The following is a 10,423-nucleotide window of genomic DNA, read 5'->3' as shown; positions in this document are numbered from 1 at the left end:
TTAGCAAATTTTGAATAGTTTGAAATCTGCCAAACCAAATTTAGCAAACTTTATACCGTTGGAAAGCCCATGAATTTATCTAGCCAATGCCACTGGCCCCACCTCCAAATTCATAGTAGATTTAATTTAATAAAAAAGACAAGACAGGGACTTTTGAACATTCAAACTTTATTTAAAATTTAACCAGAATAGATTTTGAATTGTTTCCAACTCCAATAAATCACAAATGATGTCCTCTAATTGATTATGCAATAATATAGACATGTTGTTTGTATGATCATGGACTAGACCAAATAAAATGGCTATGTAGTCAATTCTAGAGCAATTGAAATTGAAATTCAAACTCAACCCTAATATGAGAGCTACCTCTCATTTAAATTTTGATCCTAAGTACTAATAACCAGGGGGATTGACTTAGTCTAATGAACCCTTGAGAATTATTACTTAGAGATTTTAATTCCTTAAATGTTAAGTATTAAAACTTTGTGAAGTGTAGCACTTCAATTAAATTATACTCACATATAATAGATATGAAATGTTGACTTTGAGTCAACCTATATTTCATACCTTATTATTATATGAAGAGATTAAATCTTAACAAGAGGTAATGAGAAGAAATGAATTCCTCTAAGGATCTACATACCAAATTTAAGAAATAGGAATAATGAGAGGAAACTATTTTCTTTCAAATAAAGGCAAATCAAATAATCCACCATGCCATGTTTGATTGATGATAGGACTAGTGTGTGAACTCTTTTAAGTGTTTCTAGTTTAGTATGTGAGCTTGGTTTAGTATTTATACCTCGTATTCGTATATAGACGCTAGTAACGAGGAATACCAAGAGGAGGAGGGCTACTCTCAGGAAGAAGAAGAGAACTTCGATAACTACCCAGCTCAAGGCAAGCTAACCCTTGCTAAACACAAGTGCTTAGCTCTATAAGAGCAAAGGCACCATCACACTTTACTTTTATGTATTACCTATCCCATGTTTTACTTACATTTACTTTGCTTATTTTATTTCAAAGTACTTTTGATTTATGATTCACTTGGTCTAGAGTAGAACAATATTGAAGTTAGATTAGCACAACTCAAAGCTAGTTAGCACCCCTCATATAGTTGCTAGTGCTAATCAATTAAAATTGACTACTCTAGATGGGAACATGGTGAAGTGAAATGACTTTGAAAGAAAGTAAAGTGGAGGTGGATGTGAACAAGAGAAGATGGTGATTTTTGATAAACTTGATAATTGGGTTTGAATGCGATACCCTTCCAATTATACAAGTACCCCCACAATACCTGATTATGGGTAGGGCTTAACTAGAAACTTGTGTATTTTAGTATGGGTTCCCTCTGAACAAACATCATAGGGGTTACGCTGCGGCTGCCTCCGTCATGTGTGGATTGATGTTGAAATGAGGTGAATGTACGGCCCAAGCCCTGTGCAGTTCCCGGGTTGACTGCGGTTTCCACCGGGAGGCCAAGCTCATGGGGAGAGGTGCTTATACTAGCATATATAAGTGAAAGGTTACGGTTGATGATCCGCGTACTGTGTTACGATGATTCGGGGTTATCCTCGACGGATGTAATCAAAAGTTGTGGCATAAGAGTACAACCTCTGCAGAGTGTTAAACCTATTCGAATAGCCGTGTCCACGGTTACGGACGATTGGAAAGGCCATACTATCTCCGTTATCATTAAAATGTTTTGATCCTAGAAATGAATGGTGAATTGAAGGGTGATATTGTGGGGAACCATAATGAGTTGTGGGAATGACACTAATGTTCCCACTTGAGTTAGTCTAGCACATGATAAGGCTTTACTAAATGTTTATCAAACTAAAACTTGGCTTTATGCAAATAAACCTAGAGCTTAGCACCCCCTTATTACACTTAATGAGTAATTATTGTAGAGTTAGTTTGCGAGTACTTTAAAAGTACTCATGGCTTTGCCCTGGCTATTCAAATGCCAGACTATGAAGGAGAGCACCGATGTCGGGATGACGGACAACAGGACGTCTACGATAACTAGGATCGTCTTCTAACGTCAAGCGTTGCCTGTGGAATAGATAGTCCACTACTACTTCGCTTCCGCTACTATTTGTGATGTTGAACAATATATTCGTGTAATATTGGATCATGTGATCTATGGTTGTAAGACAATATGTGTTGTAATAAATGATGACTCTATGCTACTTACTATTATGTCTCGCAAAAACATTATTCCTGGGATTGCGATGTACGGCATAATAGGCATCTGGACTTAAAAATCCGGGTGTTGACAAGTTTCCACTTCTCAATCTCTTTACTTTGTTTTTGTCTTGCTTAGTTTTATTTACTACTTTGTTTGCTGCACTAAATCAAAATACAAAAAAATTAGTTGCTAGTTTTACTTTATTTGCTATCTTGTTTGCTATATCAAAAACACAAAAAATTAGTTACTTGCATTTACTTTATCTAGTTTGCTTTATTTACTACTGCTAAAATGAGTAATCCTGAAGTTGAAGTTCGTACGTTTAAGCAACGAGGGGGAGAATGTCTAAGAGATGCTTGGTATAGAATTAGTGATGCCCATAATAGGTGCACTAAGAAACACTCCACTACTATCTTACTCAGGAATTTTTATGTTGGCATCTCTAGCTGGAATAGGTATGTTCTTGATAGTCTTGCAAAAGGTAACTTCCTAAGTACTCCTGCATTAGAAGCTAGTTGCATTGTTGAGAGTCTATTTGGAATACCTCCTGTTGATGAAGTTAAAACTGAAATCTCCCTTGAAGATGTTATGAAAAAATTGGAAACCATAGAGAAAAAATTTCCAAGTATTGAAGCTAAATTGGAAGTGTTACTTGATAAAACTGATGAACTTGATAAATCCTTAGGAAGAATTGATGAAAGAATTAGTGTTCTGGGAACTTGTGTTGTCCATGATGATCAAATCAATAGGATTGATGAACTTGAAAAAGCTATGGGAACCTTGGGTTCAACATTTTCTTCTCTTAAATATAAGGAGAAAGCTTATGTGGGTAAGGAGCAAAAGTTTATGTATGTCTCTAAAGTGCCTAAACCAAAGAAGAATTATTATAGGCCTAAAATTGATAAAGCCCTTAGTACCACTACGGATGGGGGAGCTCATAATAACGATACACCATCTCCCGATAATACTTGATACACACTTTCTGCGCCTAGCTAAAAGGCGTTAAAGAAAAGCGCTTATGGGAGATAACCCATGTTTTTACCTACAGTACTTTGTTTTTATTTTGTGTCTTGGAAGTTGTTTACTACTTTAGCAACCTCTCCTTATCTTAGTTTAGTGTTTTGTTGTGCCAAGTAAAGTCGTTGATAGTAAAGTTCATACTAGATTTGGATTACTGCGCAGAAACAGATTTCTTTGCTGTCATGAATCTGGGCTGTTTTCCCTGTAGGTAACTCAGAAAATTATGCCAATTTACGTGAGTGATCCTCAGATATGTACGCAACTTTCATTCAATTTGAGCATTTTCATTTGAGCAAGTCTGGTGCCTCGATAAAATTCGTCAATACGAACTGTTCTGTTTTGACAGATTCTGCCTTTTATTTCGCATTGCCTCTTTTGCTATGTTGGATGAATTTCTTTGATCCATTAATATCCAGTAGCTTTATGCAATGTCCAGAAGTGTTAAGAATGATTGTGTCACCTCTGAACATGTTAATTTTTATTGTCGCTAACCCTCTAATGAGTTGTTCTAAGTTTGGTGTGGAGGAAGTTTTCAAGGATCCCCTTCTTCATCGACAACATTATCAGGTCCTCCCCTGAAACTATATTTTTATTCCATCACATCTTATGTGCTTTGCTTGGAGCGTCGGTTTGTTTTTGTTTTTTGTTTTGTTTGAATAAAATGGATCCTAGCATTCACTTTATGGGAGAGAGACACGCTCCGCTGTAGCATATGGACAAGTATGTCCTTAGTTTCTACTCATAGTATTCATGGCGAAGTTTCTTCTTCGTTAAATTGTTATATGGTTGGAATTGGAAAATGATACATGTAGTAATTGCTATTAATGTCTTGGGTAATGAGATACTTGGCAATTGTTGTGCTCATGTTTAAGCTCTTGCATCATATGCTTTGCACCCATTAATGAAGAAATACATAGAACATGCTAAAATTTGGTTTGCATATTTGGTTTCTCTAAGGTCTAGATAATTTCTAGTATTGAGTTTGAACAACAAGGAAGACGGTGTAGAGTCTTATAATGTTTTCAATATGTCTTTTATGTGAGTTTTGCTGCACCGGTTCATCCTTGTGTTTGTTTCAAATAAGCCTTGCTAGCCTAAACCTTGTATCGAGAGGGAATACTTCTCATGCATCCAAAATACTTGAGCCAACCACTATGCCATTTGTGTCCACCATACCTACCTACTACATGGTATTTCCCGCCATTCCAAAGTAAATTGCTTGAGTGCTACCTTTAAAATTCCATCATTCACCTTTGCAATATATAGCTCATGGGACAAATAGCTTAAAAACTATTGTGGTATTGAATATGTACTTATGTACTTTATCTCTTATTAAGTTGCTTGTTGTGCGATAACCATGTTCACTGGGGACGCCATCAACTACTCTTTGTTGAATTTCATGTGAGTTGCTATGTATGTTCGTCTTGTCTGAAGTAAGAGAGATCTACCACCTTATGGTTAAGCATGCATATTGTTAGAGAAGAACATTGGGCCGCTAACTAAAGCCATGATCCATGGTGGAAGTTTCAGTTTTGGACATACATCCTCAATCTCATATGAGAAAATTATTAACTGTTGTTACATGCTTATGCATAAAAGAGGAGTCCATTATCTGTTGTCTATGTTGTCCTGGTATGGATGTCTAAGTTGAGAATAATCAATAGCGAGAAATCCAATGCGAGCTTTCTCCTTAGACCTTTGTACAGGCGGCATAGAGGTACCCCTTTGTGACACTTGGTTAAAACATGTGCATTGTGATGATCCGGTAGTCCAAGCTAATTAGGACAAGGTGCGGGCACTATTAGTACACTATGCATGAGGCTTGCAATTTGTAAGATATAATTTACATGATACATATGCTTTATTACTACCGTTGACAAAATTGTTTCATGTTTTCAAAATCAAAGCTCTAGCACAAATATAGCAATCGATGCTTTTCCTCTATGGAGGACCATTCTTTTACTTTCAATGTTGAGTCAGTTCACCTATTTCTCTCCACCTCAAGAAGCAAACACTTGTGTGAACTGTGCATTGATTCCTACATATTTGCTTATTGCACTTATTATATTACTCTATGTTGACAATATCCATGAGATATACATGTTATAAGTTGAAAGCAACCGCTGAAACTTAATCTTCCTTTGTGTTGCTTCAATACCTTTACTTTGAATTATTGCTTTATGAGTTAACTGTTATGCAAGACTTATTGATGCTTGTCTTGAAGTGCTATTCATGAAAAGTCTTTGCTATATGATTCACTTGTTTACTCATGTCATATACATTGTTTTGATCGCTGCATTCACTACATATGCTTTACAAATAGTATGATCAAGGTTATGATGGCATGTCACTCCAGAAATTATCTGTGTTATCGTTTTACCTGCTCGGGACGAGCAGAACTAAGCTTGGGGATGCTGATATGTCTCCGACGTATCGATAATTTCTTATGTTTCATGCCACATTATTGATGATATCTACATGTTTTATGCACACTTTATGTCATATTCGTGCATTTTCTGAAACTAACCTATTAACAAGATGCCGAAGTGCCAGTTGCTGTTTTCTGCTGTTTTTGGTTTCAGAAATCCTAGTAACGAAATATTCTCGGAATTGGACGAAATCAACGCCCAGGGTCCTATTTTGCCACGAAGCTTCCAGAAGTCCGAAGAGGAGACGAAGTGGGGCCACGAGGTGGCCACACCCTAGGGCGGCGCAGCCCCCCCTTGGCCGCGCGGCCCTGTGGTGTGGGGCCCTCGTGCCGCCTCCTGACCTGCCCTTCCGCCTACTTAAAGCCTCCGTTGCGAAACCCCCAGTACCGAGAGCCACGATACGGAAAACCTTCCAGAGACGCCGCCGCCGTCGATCCCATCTCGGGGGATCCAGGAGATCGCCTCCGGCACCCTGCCGGAGAGGGGAATCATCTCCCGGAGGACTCTACGCCGCCATGGTCTCCTCCGGAGTGATGTGTGAGTAGTCTACCCCTGGACTATGGGTCCATAGCAGTAGCTAGATGGTTGTCTTCTCCCCATTGTGCTATCATTGTCGGATCTTGTGAGCTGCCTAACATGATCAAGATCATCTATCTGTAATTCTATATGTTGCGTTTGTTGGGATCCGATGAATAGAGAATACTTGTTATGTTGATTATCAAAGTTATGTCTATGTGTTGTTTATGATATTGCATGCTCTCCGTTACTAGTAGATGCTCTGGCCAAGTAGATGCTTGTAACTCCAAGAGGGAGTATTTATGCTCGATAGTGGGTTCATGCCTCCATTGATATCTCTGGGACGATGTGAGAAAGTTCTAAGGTTGTGGATGTGCTGTTGCCACTAGGGATAAAACATTAGTGCTATGTTTAAGGATGTAGTTACTAGTTACATTACGCGCAATACTTAATGCAATTGTCTGTTGTTAGCAACTTAATACTGGAGGGGGTTCGGATGATAACCTGAAGGTGGACTTTTTAGGCATAGATGCATGCTGGATGGCGGTCTATGTACTTTGTCGTAATGCCCAATTAAATCTCACTATACTCATCATAATATGTATGTGCATGGTCATGCCCTCTTTATTTGTCAATTGTCCAACTGTAATTTGTTCACCCAACATGCTGTTTATCTTATGGGAGAGACACCTCTAGTGAACTGTGGACCCCAGTCCAATTCTCTATACTGAAATACAATCTACTGCAATACTGTTCTACTGTTTTCTGCAAACAATCATCTTCCACACAATACGGTTAATCCTTTGTTACAGCAAGCCGGTGAGATTGACAACCTCACTGTTTCGTTGGGGCAAAGTACTTTGGTTGTGTTGTGCAGGTTCCACGTTGGCGCCGGAATCCCTGGTGTTGCGCCGCACTACATCCCGCCGCCATCAACCTTCAACGTGCTTCTTGGCTTCTCCTCGTTCGATAAACCTTGGTTTCTTTCTGAGGGAAAACTTGCTGCTGTGCGCATCATACCTTCCTCTTGGGGTTCCCAACGAACGTGTGAGTTACACGCCATCAGGATGCTAAACCCCCTAAGTTTAGATTGGAGCACTTAACCCCCCTAAGTATCAAATACCACTCAAATTACCCCTCCGGTCACATATGGTTGTTTTGTTAGCTGTTTTGCCCATGTAGACAACTGGTTTTAGCCACGGTGGAGAGTTATCCGGGCGTTCTCCTCCATCACGCTCTCGGCTTGATCTCAAGCGACAACAGATGATTAACACCATCAAGCCGAGCTGGTCGACCAGGTGATGGCGGTCGCGAAGAAGTGGGTTTCTTCTAGCGGTGAACCATGGCCTGCCGAAGGTAGCCATGTCGGGCACGCATGTTCGTGGCGGTGCGCAGCTTCAACAAGGAGCATGTGGAGGAGAAGCGCGGCTACTACACGAGGGACTACGGGGGGAGCGTGAGGTACCACTGAAACATGGACCTGTTCCGGGCGACGGCAGCCAAGTGGTGCGACACCGTGTACATGGACATGGCGCCGAACGAGCCGCCGCCCGAGAAGATGCATGGGGCGCTGAGAGGCGTCGCGGTGGAGTACACTACGCAGAGCGGTTAGTTGGAGCAGGAGGCCGGCTGCCTCGATTGGAACCTCGTCGGGAGCGTTGATGGAGGAGAACACCCTCGCCTGCCACACCGATGGCCAAGTCGAGTCACTCTCCGCGCGTGGTTGCGCTACGGCATGTCACGCTCCGCGAAATCCTTCGTGCTCGAGGTGCCTCCATGCCCACCAGAAACGGAGAACAAGTGCATGGCTCTGACCAGTTGACCTGCCAGCCTCGGCTGTAGCGGTGACCATGGCGCTGACCCTGGGCAATGGCACTCGCATGCTCCCTGCGCCCATAGAGGCCTCCTTCCGCGAGCTTTGCTGCTCAGCAACGCTCGGATCGTCGACAGGGACGGCCTCGGCGAGCTCCTGCCGTCCTCATCCTTCCCTTGCCTGCGAGTACCTGGTGAGCGTCGCAGAGCTGGACCTCTGCTTCGACGAGCTCGAGGTGCTGACGATCGTGAGCACGCCCGGCTTGCGGTAATGCGGATCCATGTGAACTGCACTGCCGAATTGAGGGTGTGGTGTTCATCACTGCACGCTCTCAGTGCACTACGCGCTCGACAACATCATGACGAACTCGTCCATTGCGGCGCGATGCACACACTGCTCGTGCCGAATTGTTCCTTCCGGTCAGACGCACAACGGCTTAAGTACACACACTTAGGAAGCAGGAGTAGCTAGCTGCTAGCATGACTTGGTTGATTCTATTTTTGGTGATGAACGTGCCATGCCAGCGCAAGCTCTGCCTCACAGATTGCTCCAGAGTCCAACAAATGGGAGTTGGCGATCTACGCGCCGGCGCACGAGGCGCTCACCTGCGCCAATATGTGCAAGTTTCAGTGTTTGCAATTCAACGCGCTAATATGCCAGGCTGGAATAGCTCTGTGCACAATGGCAAAAAAACCGTTGTCCACGTGGGCCAAAACAGCTAAGAAAACAGCCATAAGTGACCGGAGGGGGTAATTTGAGTGGTATTTGATACTTAGGGGGGTTATGTGCTCCAATCTAAACTTAGGGGGGTTTAGCATCCCAAACCCAATACTTATGGGGGTTATGTGGACTTCTTTCTGGACTGCGGTAGGACAGGGCAGAGTAGTACTCGTTTTGGGTCAGTCGTGGACTGTTCCCGCGCGTGTGACCAGACCTGGTCAGTGACTCGATCATTCATACACGTCATCGGGTCAGTGGGACGCGCGTAGCTAGAGGCTAGAGCATCTTCAACCGATGTCCTACCAAAACATAAAAAGTAACTGTCGCATATGGCAAAAATGTAAAAGAAAAATGCAGCTCAAACATATGCCCTATCATAAAAAAGATGCTCCGAATTTTTGTTGCGTGCCCTAAAATGCACCTGTAAATTTGCCGCACAAAAATAACGTGTATGGTGTGGCGTGATGGTTCGGCCACCTCACACGCCGACATCAACACCTCGGAGGTGCAGGACTTGCAAGACCCAACTTCCAGATGTTGACCCGCGAGTAGTAGCGGGAGAGCCGTAGTGCGTTGATAACAATGATTTCCAAGATGATCTCTAGGCTGTGCCGTCGTCGACATCTAGACATGGGGGGAGGGGAGGCTGGCCCCCTCATAACCACGTCTCGTCGTTGGATGGTGAGATGGACGGTGCCTTTTGGGAATCACTTGCCACCTCCTCCGATGATAACAACGATTCCTGAGATGATCTCTAGGGTGTGTCGTGGTCGAAGAGTCGAACTAATGTCGAAGTCAATGTCTACATAGTATATAGTGTCGAACTTAAGTTGGAGTAGTTTAGAAGTAGTGTAGAAGTGTATATCTAGTGTTGACATCGAAATGTATCCAAGTGTGAGAATTTCTATTTATCGAACTACCGAAATGGAAATATGTTGAGTTGTCCAGCTATGAATTATATCTCAAGTGTGCCAACAATGAATTATATTGAAATGTGCCAATGTTTCGACAATTCTGTGAAATCAAAAATGTTTGTGGATGTCCTATTTTTGCATCATCTGAAAATTAACCAAAATGAGCCACCCTGCACTTAATCAACGCCAATGCAATCGCCGGTACAGAGGGCCGGAGCCCGTGGTTTTGACGTCGTAAAATATAATAATTTATCTCCAATGCTTTCCACGCTAACTTACAAAACTCATGCCTTTGATCTGTCGCCGTCGCGCGCCATCAGAGTCTACCAAGAATCAACTCGAGGGATCGGAGGCGCTGCTGATCGTCGATCGACTGTTCGTTCTTATCAGCGCCAAAATCAAACTCGAACCGCACGAAGCTGCCCCCACGGGGATTTCCTTTATTTTCTGATCTTCGATTCGTGCGTACAGCCGGTAGAGGTTGCTAGCCCGCAGTTGTGCTTCCCCAATTGGGCGGTGCCGACGGCGACGCGGCACGACGGAAAGAATCGAAAAGTCTCTCCTCGACAGCTGCATATGTCTCTTCCGACAAGGATGGCTGCCCCTTCGGCCTCTCGTCTCGGATAACTCCGGGCCGTCCAGCCAGGTGTGGATGCCAGGTGCTCGACCTCCTTTGCGAATTCCGATTCCACTGGAATATGTTCTTGGATGAGTTGCCGCTTTGTTTCTCTTGGTTTAAGTTAAGCCTACACTTCTGATTCAGAAACAACATTACGAACATAATTTTTGCATTGCCAAACTACATGGAGGAGAGCGGAAC

The sequence above is a fragment of the Lolium perenne genome, chromosome 2 (assembly GCF_019359855.2).
Source record: "Lolium perenne isolate Kyuss_39 chromosome 2, Kyuss_2.0, whole genome shotgun sequence".
NCBI classification, from domain to species: domain Eukaryota; kingdom Viridiplantae; phylum Streptophyta; class Magnoliopsida; order Poales; family Poaceae; genus Lolium; species Lolium perenne.
Note: the sequence above shows the minus strand (reverse complement) of the source record.